General features: G+C 35.3%; 1 pseudogene; it reads right to left on the bottom strand.

Moving 5' to 3' along the window:
• Nucleotides 1-590: 590 nt before the first annotated feature.
• LOC119509579 lies at nt 591-1,081 on the bottom strand (annotated as a pseudogene).
• Nucleotides 1,082-17,930: the final 16,849 nt, after the last annotated feature.

Genomic DNA, 17,930 nt, shown 5'->3' with positions numbered 1-17,930 from the left:
GAAATGCAATTTTAATCTTAAGTCAGCAAGCCTTTGTAGTAAAAATATTGCATCTGCCAATAAATCAAAAGAAAAATTCCTGAACCAAAAGGATTGTGAATAAGTTCAGGAATCATAAAAAATAAGAAGAAATAGAGGGAAAAGTTATCAGTGTCCACCCAAAGTAAAGGACTTGAATCATTAGCTATTTAAATGTGTGCATTCTAAACTACTGGCGAGAGCAACTGCCTTGAGAAAATAAATGCATGATTTTTCTCTCCATTTGGCAACCACAGAATTTTCAGATGATGGATGATCAAGTTGTCTTATACTGATGGGATTAAACAATCCTAATTTCTTCTGTTCCCATGCCATAATCACCATTATCACCATATAGTCTTCTGATTATAACTTGACATCCAATCTACAGATTTGCCTGTAAAATTTAAAATTGGAAGTAAAACTCTTTTTTTTAATATTTAACATAATTGATTAGACAACCAACATTCTACTTTAACTTTAGTTTGCATTTATTTTATGATGAATTTATTCCTGAGCCATTAGTTTTTGTTTCTTCAGTTTCTTCTGGGGTATCTTTTCTTCAGGGCAACCTACTCTTCTGGTTTAGGAACAATTTTGTTCTTTTTTAGTAAAGATCACCTCAGTGTGGCAGGGGGAGCTCGTGTATGGGTTAATCTGATCATGAGCTCTGTAAGTACAGCAGCGCATCTTGGGGGCTTTGTTCACCTGGATGTGCTCAATGACCAGGGAATCTACATCTAAACCCTTAAGTTCAGCATTACTTTCTGTTTTTGTAAGCATGTGTAATAAAAATTCAGCACTCTTTTTGGGCCACTGACTCTGCATCCAGCCCCACTCTTTGGCCCTGGCATACCTAACCACCACCACTGTTGTAACAATGGAGTGGCACACACGGCTTCTGTAAAGTGACATCTTTCAGATACTTAGTGGTTTTCTGAATATGCATATCCTTGTTGGCCTGAGCCATTTCTTGGGTGTTCTTAAGGTGAACATGAAGATTTGAACCTCTTGATTTGCATGATCTTCTGGGGTTTTCTGGGTCAAGTGAATGGTGAACCATTTTCAGAGATCATCTCAGGCCACTTACGGGAAGCCAAACTCTTGTGGTTACATACAATAAATTGACAATTTTATACATCATAGAGCTTTCTTTAACAGTTGTTTTCTGCTGGTAATGAATTTTCTGGTTTATTTGGAAAAAAGCCTTTAATTCTTTAACCTTTAAAGATATTTTGCTATATATAAGATTATGGTTTAACGTTTTTTCCCTTTTAGTACATTAAAGATATCACTCCATTGTCTTCCTGCTTGGATAGTTTCTAAAAAGAATCTGTGATAATTCTAAACTTTTTTGTCTGTATGTAATATGTGATTCTTCCCTGGCTGCCTTCAAGATATTCTTTTTATCATTGATTTTCAGCAGTTTAAATATGGTATGACTATATGTATGTTATTTATCCTGCTTATTGTGCCCTAGAACTCTTGGCTATGTGATTTGGTGCCTGATATTAATTTTGGAAAACAAATTATCCATTATTGCGCCAAGTATTTCTCTTACCCTTATACCCTTTTGGATCCCAGTTACACATTTAAAATGTTGATTGATATTGTCCCACAACTCCTAGATAATTGATTCTATTTATTTACTTTTTTTTCTTCTTGTCCTTAAGTCTGGGTAATTTCCATTAACCTATACTCGAATTTGCTGAGTCTTCCTTCAACACCATTGAGTCTACTGACAAAACTCTCAAAGGCATTCTTCATTTCTGTTAGCATGTTTTTCATTTCTAATATTTCCCTTATAATCTTCCTTATAGATTTTATCTTTGCCAAAATTCCTCATCTGTTCATGCAAGCTGCCCACTTTTCCACTAGAGCCATTAAAATAGTAAGCATAATTACTTTAATTTCCCTGCCTGTCAATTCCAATATCTGGCTTATATCTGGGCCTGGTTCTGTTAATTCCTTTCTCTCTTGACAGTACGCTATTCTGCCTTGATTTTTTGTGAGTCTCATAATTTTTGGTTGGAAGCTAGATATCTAGATATCTTATGTTTGACAACAATATATCAGTCAGAGTTCAACCAGAGAAGCATAAACAGTAGGAGATACATGAAGAGATTTATTACAAGGCATCATCTTACACAATGGAGGGAGCTGGCTAGGCAATTCCAAAATCCATAGTCAGGGAAGATTGGAAATCTCAGGCATCAGCTGAACTTGCTTTCCACAGGCCACATTTTTTCTTCTCTCAGGGAAACCTCAACCCCACTTTTAAAGACTTTCAACTGATTAAATCAAGTCTACTCAGATTATCTAGGATAATCTCCCTTATATGAAACCAACTGATTATGGACTTTAATCACATCTACAAATTACCCTCCCAACAGCACCTATACTAACGTTTGATTGAATAACTGAGGACTATAACCTAAGCAAGTTGATACAGCAAAAAGACCACTCAAAAGTAGAAACTGAAGTATTGAATATATATGTTTGGAAATGGGCATACCTAATCTTTTGTTAGGCCTTTAGTGTGTGTGTATTGGGGCTGGGTGAGGTGGAGTCAGTCTAGCAAGAAATTGAGCTGGTTTTTGATTGCTGCTATGGTTACTCTTAATGCATCAAAGCCTTCTAATTCTTCTAGTTCTAGTTTTTGTTTAGTATGTGGACAGGTTTTCTGGAGAGTTTTCCTTAATGTTCTTGTTCCACTTTTAAAAACATCTTTCTCTGTGAGCTTCTACTTCAGATGTAATTTCATTCCTTAACCTTTCCTTTCCTTCAGCAGTAGACTCTTGTTGTTTGGTATATGGTGCTTGCTAGATTCACAGTGCTGTACAGGAGCCGGGAGTCTCTGGTGTTGTATTTTAGCCTTAATTTTAAACAGGCCCTGGATCCTTCCCACTGAACCTACCCCTCCACCAATGGTAGGAATATCTAAGGTTTTGTGCACAAGGGATTTTTCTGTTTCTCCCTGTCTAGTTTGCAGGTGTAGAGGTGATTAATTAAGACAGTGAGCCAAACTGAAAGTAATAATCAAGCTTTTATCCACTTACTGTGACAGTGCAAACAAGAACAAAAATAGATGCTGGCTCCCTAGTACTCTATTTTCACCCCGTGGAATGGCACTGGATAAGGGTCAGACGCCAGGCACTTAACATGGGGAGAACTATCTCACTGCCAGAGAACCCTGACTGAACAAAAGGCTTCTAACATTTAGGGGGCCAGAAGGAGGGAGAGGGGAAAGGGCTAGCTGGGAGTGGGAAGGTGTTTAGTCACAGTGGAGCAAAGTGCCTCAGCCAAATCTTGCCAATAAGGAGGTCTTGGCGGAGGTGCCAGTGAAATGGCTCAGCGAAGTTTGCCCATCTTCACCACAAGTTGACCTCTGAATGGAGGGGCCTGGGCTAGGAATACAGAAATATGCAAGAGTTTGAATGGCCCAGGGACAATGGGAGGGGGCGGTGTGAGGGGAGAGAACTGTATTGCACTAGCTGTGCACCCAAGTCTGGTGTGGGGAGTGCAGCTTTCCCCCATGAGGCCTAACAGGCAATGCCTCGTCCTTGCCTATGGTGAGGCCTGAGAGATCACATACAGGATTTTGGCTTTGAGCCAGATTCCTTAGTCCCCCTTGCTGAAGGGGGGTTTTTACTGTTGTTATTGTTTCCTCTCCCCAGATAATTTGTGTCTTCACTTGTGTCCTGAGGGTGATAGAACTTACTGTCCTTCCCCTAGCAGCTTAAGGCTTTTTTCCGTAAGGAAGATATCAAAGGAAGATCCAGGTGAAGCTTTCTGCAGTGCTCACACAGGTGGCTGCTCCAGGCCCCAGACCTGCATCACTGAGAGAAGTTCTGTTTGGTGTAACCCACCCCATCCTCCAGTAATTCATGTTGTCCAGTCCAAAAATTTTGGAGTCATTCTTATCTCTTCTCTTCCTTTCAAAGCCCACATCTGATCCATCAGTAAATACTGGCAGATATACAACAAATGCCAGCCACATGCCTTCCCAACTGACAGAGGTGTTCCAGATACCATCAACCATTCTTCAATGGAGGTATCCTCCTGTTGATGCCTTAGTTTGGACACTTTTCTGGCCATAGGACTGCAAATTTGTAATCAAATAAGCCCCCTTTGTAAAAGCCAATCCATTTCTGATATTTTGCATAATGGCAGCATTAGCCAACTGGAGCACTTGGAATAGATGTTTTGATGATTTTCTACTTATTTTCATATCCAATATTTACTTTCAAATTCACCTTTGATAACCCACCTTTGATAACATTAACATCTTCATGGTGAAAGAGTTTTTACCCTATTATCAGATGCCACTTGCATGTGCTTATTAATTCTGAGATATATAGCCTTGAAATGAGTCCAAACCTATGAATTAGAACACTTTAGAGTTATTCCTGTTTGCCACTGATCCTTATATTACTGTCTATCTATTAATATCTTCTTACTGTATTTCCTTACATTCTCCAAAGTCAGCAAGTTGCATGGGAGTTTCTTGGAGCTCTTCTTCTAACAGCTGAGAATCCTCTCATGATTCAGTAAAGGAGAACATATAGGTAAAATCTTGCCATCTCAAGAAAATTATATTTCTGTCTCTCATTTCTTTTTTATTTTGTGAATAAAACTGGTCCATTGTGCCAGTTTGAATGTATTATGTCCCCCCAAATGCCATTATCTTTGATGTAATCATGTGTGGGCAGACCTATCAGTGTTAATTAGATCGTAATTCTTTGAGTGTTTCCATGGAGATGGGTCCCACCCAACTGTGGGTGATGACTCATTGGATAATTTCCATGTAGGTGTTGGCCCACCCATTCAGGTTGGGTCTGAATTAAATTACTAGAGCACTGTATAAGATCAGATGGAAGGAGCAAGCTGCTACAGCCAAGAGGGACACTTTGAAGAATGCACTGGAACTGAGAGGAGATTCAGCTTAAAGAGACATTTTAGATATGGCCTTTGAAAGCTGACTTTTGCTCTGGAGAAACTAAGAGAGGACAAAAGCCCCAAAAGCAACTGAGAATGACATTTTGGAGAGAAGCTGAAGCCTAGAGAGGAACGTCCTGGGAGAAAGCCATTTTGAAACCAGAACTTGGGAGCAGACGCCAGCCACGTGCCTTCCCAGCTAACAGAGGTTTTCTGGACACCATTGGCCATCCTCCAGTGAAGGTACCTGATTGCTGATGTGTTACCTTGGACACTTTATGGCCTTAAGACTGTAACTGTGTAACCCAATAAACCCCCTTTTATAAAAACCCAATCTATCTCTGGTGTTTTGCATTCCGGCAGCATTAGCAAACTAGAACATCCATTATTGCATTCATTCTTAAAAACGAATATTGAAACATCTTTTAGATATCATTGTATAAACAATAAAAATATTTTAACATTAGGGAAAATGCCCACAAATTAGTGAATAACATTCATGCTGTAGGGAATATTAAAAATATAAGACAAGACTTCAAAAATTATATGAAAGATTCTGATTGTGATATATACATATTTAATATGTATATAAATGAATTATAATCAGTGAAATACATATCATTGATTATAATTCACTTTGTGATGTGAAAAAGCACTGAAATCAAGTAATAAACCTATCTTAGGAAATAGAATTAACTTCTCTCATTTAGAATGTCTTAATGGAATATGTTTCCATTTGAAACCTAAAAGCACAGCTAAACTTCTTTTTACTTTATCTCATCACATAAATAACAGGAGTGATAACAGTAAAGAATGATTACAAATTATTTTGCAAAATATAGATGAACTTTCATAAATTATTTGAACCCACAGAACAGAAAATATACTATGTGTAAAGCAAAATTTGATTTGCCTAAGATCTCATCAATGAGAAATATTTAGAAATGACAACAATTGTAGAATACAGGAGAAATATAATAAAAAATCATATCCATGACAAAAATTAAGAAGATAGAGAAGCTTATCTGAATGATAAAAAGATTAAATTATATGCAGAGTGCATGTATTGTTAATGTAATTTTACCATTGGCTCAAAACTCTTTCTAATCCTAACTCTTCTTCCCTCAAGCCACACTTTCAATTCCTTCTCTTCTCCATCAAACTTCTTGAAAGTAATATAATATAGGAGTTAGCATAGATTTCAGAATATATTTTAACAAAATTCAACATTTTTGTTTGTCTAATTTCATTCTCTGTTTCTTTTGAGGTTATATATTTTAAAAAATGAAAGTAAAGCAAATTTTTTTAAAAACTGTATGGCCACTTTATTATGGATTGCTTGTGTTTCTTCTTTTGTAATTATATGAATAATTTTTCATTTTCAATACAAGTATGTAATTGTATTTTCCCATTATTCCCCCTTCGTGTCTTACTCTTAGTAAAACATGGGAAATTCCTACCAAATTTCTGTTTGTTAAGCTGAGCTTACATAGTTTAAACCCTTCTCTCAATAGCCATGGACTAGAGCTGGGGAAAAGGAAAGTACCTACAATATCCTTTGCCCAGAGTCACTGGTCTCTAGAAATAACCAGGGAGGAATAATATTCTCAGAGCTATTATATTAAAGGATTTTTTTCTTTGGCCTCTAGGCAGAGTGAAAACAAAAATTGTGTTTTCTTATGTTTTCTTGCCTATTAGAGAGCCTTCATAGGAAAGATTTCTTCCTGCATGATTGGTAGCCCATCTGCATCCTAGGGGTGCGTAACAAAATGCTGATTCCAGGTTCCCACAGTATATGTATAGAATCATAAATATCTAGAGTTCTGCCTGATAATCTGCATTTTTGAAAGCACCCCAGCTGTCCCTAATACTATATTTAGAGGAAACACTGTCAGACTTTCTTTTTTCTCCATATATATTTAATAAACTACTAAAGGCTACACACAGCTAAAGGTATAGACTTGATGGAAACTTTAATTACATGAGTCTAGTCCCTTGAAAAGTGAAAATTTAGAACTAATTATAATGTACCTGTTGAATGTCATTTTTCTTTTACATATTTCTTTTTCATTAAAAGAAAAACATCAATGGAAATGAGACATTAACATTGGAAAAGAATAAGTTGCCCTTTATTAATTTAACTCAGAGTAGATGCCTTCATCAGATTAAGAAATTATCAAAGTGATTAAATTTTAGGCAGAGAAAATTTTATTGGAGATTGCAAATATTATTGCAATATTTTATATGATGTTGGTAATTATTGCAAATTTAAAGAATCAGATGTGGAATGCTTAATTCATGCTAATACTATGCAGTTTTGCTTCCAAACAATATTTACATAATAATTATAAAGGATTGTTATTACATAATTTGATGTTTTCTACTTAATTTTTCTTTTTGGAAAATAATGTTTGGTTTCATTTTATTTTTCAAGCTTTCTGGTAATTTCCTTTTCATCTACAGATTATTGTAATAGGAACATATGAATATAATGTAAACACAAAACTTTATCCTGGATATGCTGAAATCAGATTTTTACAAATGCACCAATGGCACCCAGACCTTTGAAAGGTCATCGTGGAAGGGATCAGTTTTCAGCCTAGGCTTTAAATGGCCTTTGTTACCTGAACCTTTGAAATCTAGGCAATATTGTGAAGGTTACATGGGTTTATGGATTTTGTCTATCTTAATTTGCTTGCAGATGAAAACAGAGAATTCCAAAAGACAATTTTAACTTACTTGATGGATAGAGATAATGTGCAGGTAAAAGTGGCATGAGGATGTAGTGTGAATGGTGGAATATTGCCCAAAAGGGCACAATGAGATAGACCACATCTATGTTCATGAGGGCCACTGATTGAACTCACAAGTTAGACACTGTAATAGGTGTTAAAGATACAGTGGAAAAAATTCAAAGGAAATGGGTTCAGAAGGATAACAGGGATGGGGCACAAGGTAAATTATGTGGGAACTTCTAGACAATTATAAAGACGTTGGCTTTTATGATGGGTGAAATGGGTGGTTACTATAGAGTTTTGAACAGATCAACATTTAAATTTTAGAAAAAAAATTTGGCAACTATATTGAAAATAAACTTTAGTGAGAGCAAGAGTAGGAAAAAAAAAAAGAAAACAGTTAAGAAACTGTAGCAATAATCCAGATAAAAAATTATGGTGGTCTGACTTTCAAGAAAAATAGCAGAGTAGGAATTCCAGGATTCAGTCCTCCCACCAGAACAACTAGTAAACAAGCAGGAACTGTTTCGAACAACTATTTTGAGACTTCAGAGGCCAGAAGAACATTGTACAGCATCCAGGGCAGAGTGGAAGGAAGAGGCAGCTAAATTAAGGTAGAGAACTGGAAATTGCTCTCTCTGTGCAGCAGCTACCAACACCCATCCCCGACTCTGAATCTGATTAAAAAGGGGAAATATTGGATTGTATATATGGTAAAAGAATAAAAATTTTAAAAAAAGTCCATGCAACTATACTACACAAACAGTTTACACTAAGTTAAACCATGGACCTTAATTAATAGTGTAATTAACAAAATGCACTATCATCAACTGTAACAAATGTTCCACACCTATGCAAGGTGTTGATGGTGTGACTGTGTATAGGAATTCTGTATTTTAGGCATGATTGTTCTGTAAACTCACAACCTCTCTAATAATAAAAATACACATATATATATATACACACACACATACACACACACACATACATATATATACATATGGTGACTTGCACCAAATGGAACTGAAGAGAAAGATACAATTTTCTAAGAGATTTGGTGAAGGCTGTGAGAGACAGACAGGAGTCAAAAATGACTCGAAGAGTTTTGGCCTGAGCAACTGGAAGTATGGAGTTCTCAACATCTTAGATGGGTAAGAATGTTGGTGAATTTGGTTGGGAACGATTGGGAATTCAGTTTTGAATGTGTAAATTTTGAAAATATCTTAAGATATTCAAGTATTGAAGATATATATTTATGAGTCTGAAATTCAGGGGAGAAGTCCAGGCTAGAGAGATAAATTTGGAAGTCATTTATAAATATAAATGGTATTTAAAAGTATGGGACTGGGTGAACTTGCTTAGGGAGTGAGTGTAGGTAGAGAAAAGAGGCTGTTCAAGAACTTCATATACAACAGGGACTTACAGTAGAGACTAAGAAAAACTAGGCAATTTAGTAAGAAAAATCAAACGCATAAGGTATATTGGAAAACGGTGAAGAAATTCTTTCCAGCAGAAAGAGGTAATCAGTTTGTAAAGTAATTGGGTAATACAGGATCAAAAATCCCCCACTGATTACCTTGAAAATTTTGGAAAAGAAAATGGCTCCAGATTTCCAACAAACTACTTTCTATCAGTCCTTGCTATTATTTTTAGTAAAGTTATTCTTTTCTTTGTCTGTATAATTAATTTAATGAAAGGAGAGAGTGTCTTTCAGAGGCTGCTAATCTACAACTGTTTAAAGAGCCATTTAAATTTTAAATCATCTGTGTTACTCTCTTCCCATAATGCTGAGTGTTAAATTCTTGAAAAATAAAGGAACGCCTCTAGCCATGTACATGTAGAATGGGAAAAAAAAGATACTGGGTAGCAATTTAATGCGGTGTTAAAACATTTCTCTATTAGTGTTTTTAATTTTCTGGGGACATAAACATTTAAGATATTGTACTTTTACATTTACCCATGTTTGATGCCTAAATTAGACTTCAATAATTAAGCAAATATCCATATTCATACATTGTTTTGCATTTACTCAGGATATAGTGCTAAAGAATGTTAGAATATTTTTCTCAGTATTCTGTTAGTTTGCTTTTTAATAAAACTTGACCAAAATAAATATTAACATGAACAATTTTAGTTTAAAATTTTAATATTTTTTGCACTTCCTATAGTTTGAATAGTCTTTTCCTTCAAATGCAGTGACACCATTGATTAATCAAGGAATAACAGACTTTATACTCTAGCGGGCCCTCAAGATACAAAGACAAATGAGACACTCTCTATATATACATACACATAATTTTTAGAAAATTAACATAATGCTCAGCTGCAACTGAAAAGAGAAATATAGGAAAATGTATTTATAACAAAATAATATATATCTCAAGATCTACAAACTTGGAGGAAAACAAACACCAAAAGACAAATGAAGTGGTTAGATATTTGCATACATACTTAAAATCTTTGTGAATGCTAGTCTCAAATAAAGGCCAATATAGACACGTTGCATTGGTTTCGTAAATGCTACTACTGGCATTAAAATACATGATTTGATTTTTCTGAAATGATGAACAACTTTTGTAAAATCTCTACACAAAAGAAAACATAATTTCTTTCAATTCACTTGTTAGTTGCAGTCCTAGAATATCTGGTGTTAAAATATGCTCCCCAAATACATTAACATAAAATAAATGTAAGTTCTAACTTAGGTAATTAGGAACAGATTTCTTACCTATATAAATTTCACTTTCAAAATTTATGTAGGAAAAAAGAACAGTTTTTTGTTTGCTTGTTCAGACTTTTTGACTGTCCAGACTTTTGAAGGAAGCCTAACTTTTCAGGCCAAAACCAGTGGCCACAGAGAACAACAGATAAGAGAATTTCTCCACGAGAGCTGCCCCAGGGGTTTACAGGAAACTTATCCTACTACCGTGGCACCGAGTTTTAACAATATTTGCCCAGGATGATTTGATAACTGAATGGACCAGTGACTTTTATATCTTTCCTATTCATTCCTTTTCAGACAAAGTTTTAGATAAGGTTACCTTGATTTTGCTTCACCATGTTATATTTGTGCTGAGAAACTGGCATCATTTCTTTCAGTCTGCAGGTAATTAGACTTGGAGGAAGAAATGCATTACCCAAAGCTCTTGAACTGGTTTCAGTAATTGGACAGAATTTAGGCTTTTTAACGTACAGAGAAGAGGTACTACTGCTTTATGGGAATGGACTATGTGTAGATATTTGGGTGCCCAGAGGAGAGGACTCAGGTAAAGCTGCTAGTTTTTCCCCAATATTAACTCTTCCCTTCTTTATGAAATAAAAAATGGCCATGAGGTTTAGTTGGGCACATGACAATCCAGTAAAGTCTATGTCTTCAAGTTCCTTTTTGCATATGGGTATAGCATGAGACTCAGGTTCTATTCAATCATGGAAGTGGTATGAGTGCCTACTGAGTCCTCGAAGGGAGGGAACAAGCTCTCTACTTTCCCTCTTCCTTTCCTGCTGCATAGAACAAACAGTGAGATGGTAGAGTAGTCACAATTTAATAGCCTATTTGAAGATGGCAAAGCAATACGGTAGGAGTCTGTGTCCCCACATCCTGTAATTGTCAAAAACAGTCCCAGAATGCCTAGGCTCCATCTGCTAAGTAGAAGAAATCTCAACTGTCTGTTTGAGCCATTGTGAGTTTTTACTTTTTGTTTTACCAACTAAACCTGCTGCACTCAACTTATACAACCTACTTCCTAAGGTTGTTTTAAAGATTACATGGAATATCCCATATAAACTTCTTAGCACAACAACTAACATGCAATAAGTTCTCAAAAGAATCAATATTTTTTATTTTATTATTTTAGTTTATGATCCAAAGGTAAATGAAACACTGGCACTACTTCTAAAAACTTTGCAGTCTAATGGGAGATAAAAATTTCATTATTGTTTGAATTGCAGTATGGTATTATGAATAAGTTGGGAAATTTATAGGCAACATTTTAATTTTCCAATCATAACCCACTTATTTCCACCAGATTAGGCACTCTGTATCCCATATACCCAAATACACCATTTTATGAATATTATCAACAAAATGAAAGAGATAAAAGTGTTACTAATATCCCAATCCCTCAACCGTCATTAAAATGTAGAGTGCTTTCATAATCTGGACATTTTTCTTTCTAGGAATCTAGACTTGACCACATTAGCCATATTTTCTCTCATTACTTTGCTTGTTTTGAGTGGAAAAACATGAGGCCCCACTAGGTCTGACATATCATTGGAATGAACAGGTTACATGTGCCAGTAGCATCACACTTTACTACTATTCCTTTCTACTTTTATACCCACCATGTATAGATGCGCATGTACACACGGGCACATACACATTCAGCTCATAAGAAGTAAAACGGTTCTTAACTGTTGGCAATGATCTATTAATGGTCTTTAATCATGTCGTGTATATGAATGTTCATGACAAATATTATTATAAATATTACATTGTTCTGTTACAGTGGGCTGCCACAGTCTCCAAAGTATAGCAGTTACATCATATTAACTTTCTAAAACCCAATGAGTCCTCAGTTCCAAAACATATCTGGCCATACAAATTTCCTATATGGAACTGTAGATCTTTTATTTTCCTTTTCCAAATTTTATCATATAGTTTGTTTTAACTTCAATGAACTAATCTTGGTTATTGTTTTTGAAAGGCTCTCAGTGCAAATAACTAACTTTGTAGTTACTCACACTGTGGCTATTTTACCACAAGAGTATCTCTTTATTACTTGATTTGAAAAGGCTCAATGATTTATCATTTTTAAAGTAAGAAAAGTTGAGGAAGCCTGAGGTGATCTCATACTAATTGATCTGAACCATAACACGCAGATTAGACATTTAAGGTCTGAATTTTGATAGTTGGCCTCAGGAAAGAAAGGATGCCTTAATCTACTGTTATTTCTTTCCTTCTGGTTAAATACAGAAACATCAACAAGGAAGAGCATTAGTATCTCTTTGAAAAGATCAATTGTATTTTCGTAGTTTGCTTCTGTTGTTAAATCTCAAATTTGGTATTAGGTGGCATTTTTTACCTTAAGATAATTAAAAGCAGTCATCCCTGATAGAAGAGAAATAAAGTGTTTATAATTTTGTTAATGACAGTATAGAAGACAGATTAATAATTACCTTGATCTACACTTTATTTCATTTCACTCTGAAATATAAGTTAACAAATTATTGATGGCATTTCCATGAAAAAAAAGAGGATCTGTAAATAAAGTAATGGCAATTTATTTCATGAGTCATTTTACAAACTGATCTTCATTACCTTGGTTAGAAACTGTAATTTTCACTGAAAGATTCACAATAGAATATTACATTTTTTTTGTTTGTACAAACAGAAACATATGGGTATATATTTAAAATAGCATTGCATTTGAGTACTCTCAACATTCATTTATTTCAATGAAGCTTTCATCAGTGTTTTTGGAACAGATCTTTTGAAGATGAAGTTCAAGAAAATCTTTGTTTTAGAAATGTATACATATTCACCAAAACTATTTTTTGTTACCTTGATCAATATTGTATTTACTGTATTCTTCTTTCAGTGACTTTTGCAAATTACCATATATTGAGTTTCTACTCGATGAGGAAAAAAATGTCTCAAATTACTGAATGTTTCTAAAGAATATTTATTGAATGCCTACTGTATTCCCGGTACCTAAATGTTATCAGGAAACAACGGGAACAAAAACGGAAAAAAAAAAAAGAAAATTCCAGCCCTCTTTGGGGCTAACAGTCTCATGGAGTGAGAAAGTCAATGTACATATTAAGTAGATAGGAGGTCAGATAATGATAATGTCCTGAGAAGGAAACAGGGAACCCCAGGTGGGGTGGGGGGATGGTCAGTACAGATTTAAATGGGGTGATCAGAAAAGGAATTACTGAAAGGGTAACATTTGAGTAAGTATGTGGGGATGACAATAGTGAGCCATGCAGATAGCTGGGGAGAGAATTTCAGTGAGAACAATCAAGTGTAAAGCTTCTGAGGGTTTCTATAAAGAAGCCTTCTGTGTTCCGGAAGAGGATGGAAGCCTGTGTCCATGAGGCATGTTTTTTTCCCCACAGAGATCTGAAATATTCATTTCTGAAATGTTATTTAAGCTGTGTATAATTAATGCATCAATAACTTAATAGTCTATTCCCCGTGGAGGTTGCCTGAATAGCAAAATTATGTCAAGAAAAAAGGGAGAAAGGGAGGTAAGAGCCACATACTGCTCGTTACTTCCTATTCTGCATTTGAGCAGGCATGCAATTCTAGGTATTTTGTTTTAGAAAGACTGCAAATAACTAGAAGTCTGACCCAGAAGAAAGAGATCAATATGGTGAGAGAACTTAAAAACATCATATATAAAGGACATTAGAAGGAACAGACTGCTATGCGTCTTCTAAAAGAGAGATTAAAAGTCTTCTAAGGGAGAGAAGGTGAGCAGAGAGGAAATGATAGCTATCAAATATTTTGATGTTTTCCCATACCAAAGAAGTATCATGGTATTTTACATGAGGAAATTATACTTGAGATACATTAGTCAATGCTTTATTTCCAATGTTTCTCTTATGTAGCCCAAATTATATTGACTTTCAATATGTGCCCAAGAAAGTAAAGAAAATGAGTAGTTTCTATAAATATATAAAGTTTTTATGGTCCTGAATAAATTCCTACCACATTCATTCTTCATCTCATTCATCTAATTTAGTCCTTACAATAACCTGATGACGTTGTCATTATTGCTCTTCCACAGCTGAGGAAACTGAAATTTCAGAGCATAAGCCACTTTTCCAGAGTCATATTGCTGCTAAGGATTTATCCAAGATCTTTTCCAGATACCACACTCTTAACCCTCAACTGCCAACTGGGAATTCATTTACAGTGTCATGCCAGGAGGACCTTTCTAACAGTAACAGCCACCTGAAATGGGAATGTGTGGATCTTGCAAGGAAATTAAATTCAGTATCACTTTAGGTGGTCGGTGACAGACTGGATGACCATTTGTTGAGGATTCATACACTAATCAAGGAATCTGAGTAATGTATGTCTAAGATTCCTAATGCCTTGTGACTGTAATTGTATATATATTAAAAGAACCAGAACACTTTACAGTGATGACATGTAGATAGCCTTATTTGTATTCTACAAATTTTTGAATCAATTCGATTTCATTTTTATTTATTACACTCTTAGTTGCTGGCCTACTTGCCCAAATAAAAAATGATGGTTAGTCACAAAAAAATCCAAGCTATACATTTGCATATCTGATTACTCTTTGGATTTATATCAGAAACTAAAGACATTTCTCACTGAATATGCAGCCTAACATCTAATAAGAAATGCTCTATGAAAGGTTTGTTTTTTCATATCTAGAATATTTGATTAACTGAAAGTTGCTACAAAATCTAATCTTTGCATCTTGCTCTTCATATGGCACCTCCTTTAATGGTACAAGTGTGATGCTCAAGCTTTTGAAAGTCAGAAAAATTTCCACTAACATATTATAAGTATAAACCTTTTTTGTTACCATGTTCGTTTATGATTCGCTCTGTTTCTAAATAAACTGCAGCAAGTGATTCTCAGCTACCAACTGAAGTCACCCCAGAGAACAGAAACTTCAAAGATGTTTGTTTTAGGTCTGACAAAAATGGAAACATAGGTACATATTTTATAAATAGCGTTCAACTCATGCGTGTCAGATCAGAGTTTGATATATCCTCATTAAAATGTCTTTACTACTTGGTTTTCTTAAAATATTGATTCCAAAGAAATGTTGATTTTCTGTTTGCCCTAATTTTCCCAAGATCACCTAATTATTAAGATTTTATACTTCCCAGATGTATGTTCTTGCATCTCTTCCATATATGACAAAAATAGTGTCCCCAATCAAAATCAAATAATATTTATATGTATAGTAATACCTAACACTCTTCTCAGACTTACTTTTTACCAAGCATTAATTCTATTGAACTGGCTACTATTATTACCCTTTGCCCCATGCAAATTTATAATGTGTTCTATATTTTTCAAATGTCATCTTGTCACTAAGCTCTTCCCTGACCACCCTAATTAAACTGTAACTCTCAACACTCCGTCTGTCCTTCTCTATTTATATTAATATTGTTTATTACTTTTATCAGACTGTGGCAGATTGAATCATGTGCCCCAACAAAAGACACATTCTAAATTCTAAGTCTCATTTCTGTGGATTTAAACCCATTTTTAAATAGGATTTTTGATATGTTAAGGTTAGTCAGGTTGTAGACTCATTTGTGAATAGGGTCTTTAATGATTCTATTTAGGTGTAGCCAAACTTAATCAGGTAGATTTTAATTCATATTACTGGAGGCCTTATCAAGGAAGGAAATTTGGACTCATTTGATAGTAGAAGCCAGGAACCAGAACAAGTAGAAGCCAGAAGTCAGAGAAAGCCACAGGAGGAGACTAAGAATACCACCATGTGACTGGGGCAGATATGCAAGCCAAGAGACCCCAAGGATTGCAGCAAGCCATCACCAGATCTCTAAAGACTCCAAGAGAAGCATGGCCTTGCTGATATCTTGGTTTAGGACTTCTGACCTCTAAAACCATGAGCCAATAAATCCCTGTTGTTTAAGTGAACCTGTTACAAGGTATTTGTCATAGAAACTCTGGCAAAGTAAGACACAGACCATGCACTATTTTTGAGTGTTGTTAACTGCTCATTTCCAATCCCTGGAACAGCAGCTCCATGAGAATAGGGACTCCTGTCTGCTTTGTCCAAGGTGAATGTGATACATAGCCTAGCAGGTAAGGGCTCAATAAATATTCATTGAATACTCCCCTTTCACATTAGAGAAAACAGAAATGAAGCAAAATAAAATGTCATGAATCAACATATTTATTGAGCACCTCTAAGTGCAAGGCACCAAGCAGGGAATGGGAATAAAATGATAAGAAAACCACAGATACAGGGATGCCTGGGAGATATTGCGGGCCCATTTCCAGACCACTGCAATAAAGTGAATATCACAATAAAGCGAGTCACGTGAATTATTTGGTTTTTCAGTGCATACAAAATTTGTTTACACTAGACTGTGGTCTATTAGGTATGCAATAGCATTATGCCTAAAAAAAAAAATCAATGTACATACCTTCATTCAAAAATACTTTGCTAAAAAATGCTAACCATCATCTGAACCTTCAGTAAGTCATAATCTTTTTGCTGGTTCAGGGTTTTACCTCTATGTGGATGGCTGCTGACTAATCAGGGTGGTGGTTGCTGAAGGTTGTAGCGGCTGTGCCAATTTCATAAAATAAGACAACAAAGGTTGCTGCAGTGATTGACTATTCCTTTCATGAAAGATTTCTCTGATGCTGTTTGGTAGCATTTTACCAACAGTAGTAGACTAATTTGAGAATTGTTTTTCGTACTTGAGAAAACAATTTTTACATCATCTTATGGCTTCTTTTTCTAACCCTGAGGTTAAGTTTATAAAATAAGCAAACGTGTAGAGAAACAAAGCATCAATTTTATAAATGCTCTTGTCGCCCACTATATTTCTTGAAGTTTTGGGTGCTAAGCACACACAGTTCTTGCCAGAACAAAAAACCCATAAGAGTAGTATTAGATCTATTGCAGAATTATTCTTCTTTTTTAAAGAAAACCAATCAGTATTTGTCTCAGAAGCATAAGCAGCTGCTTCTTGCTGTTTCTAACCAACTACATATGATTTGTTTCCTTGCCGAATGCTTATTCCCTCACAACTATTATTTTTACACAGGGCAAAACAAAGGTGGCCCTCCATAACATTAACAGGGAAGAAGAATTCATTTAATTTAGCTAACTACTTTCTTCTGGGTAGCTGGGTCATTGTCATTGATTTTTACAGGGGACTTTGAATTTTCCACTCCTTCTGCTGCAGGAGCCCAGATTTGTGTCAGTGCTGATGGTATCGTTTGGGCACAGTGCAAAGAGGTGGATCTCTCTTTGTGAATGATGATTATTGCAGTCATATTAATTATCAAAGTCAGACAATATTAACCCTCTAACTCTGTTATTGTTTGTCATCTTGATTAGGATTGTTATGAATCTGTAGGTAAATTTGTAGAGAATTAACATCTTAACAATACTGAGTCTTCCAATCCAAGAACAGGGTATATCTCTTCATTCTTTCATCTCTCTCAGCATTTCAGTGTATAAGTCTCTTAAAAATTTTGTC

Source organism: Choloepus didactylus, chromosome 14 (genome assembly GCF_015220235.1).
Source record: "Choloepus didactylus isolate mChoDid1 chromosome 14, mChoDid1.pri, whole genome shotgun sequence".
Lineage (NCBI taxonomy): Eukaryota > Metazoa > Chordata > Mammalia > Pilosa > Megalonychidae > Choloepus > Choloepus didactylus.
This window is presented reverse-complemented; position numbering and strand designations above follow the sequence as displayed.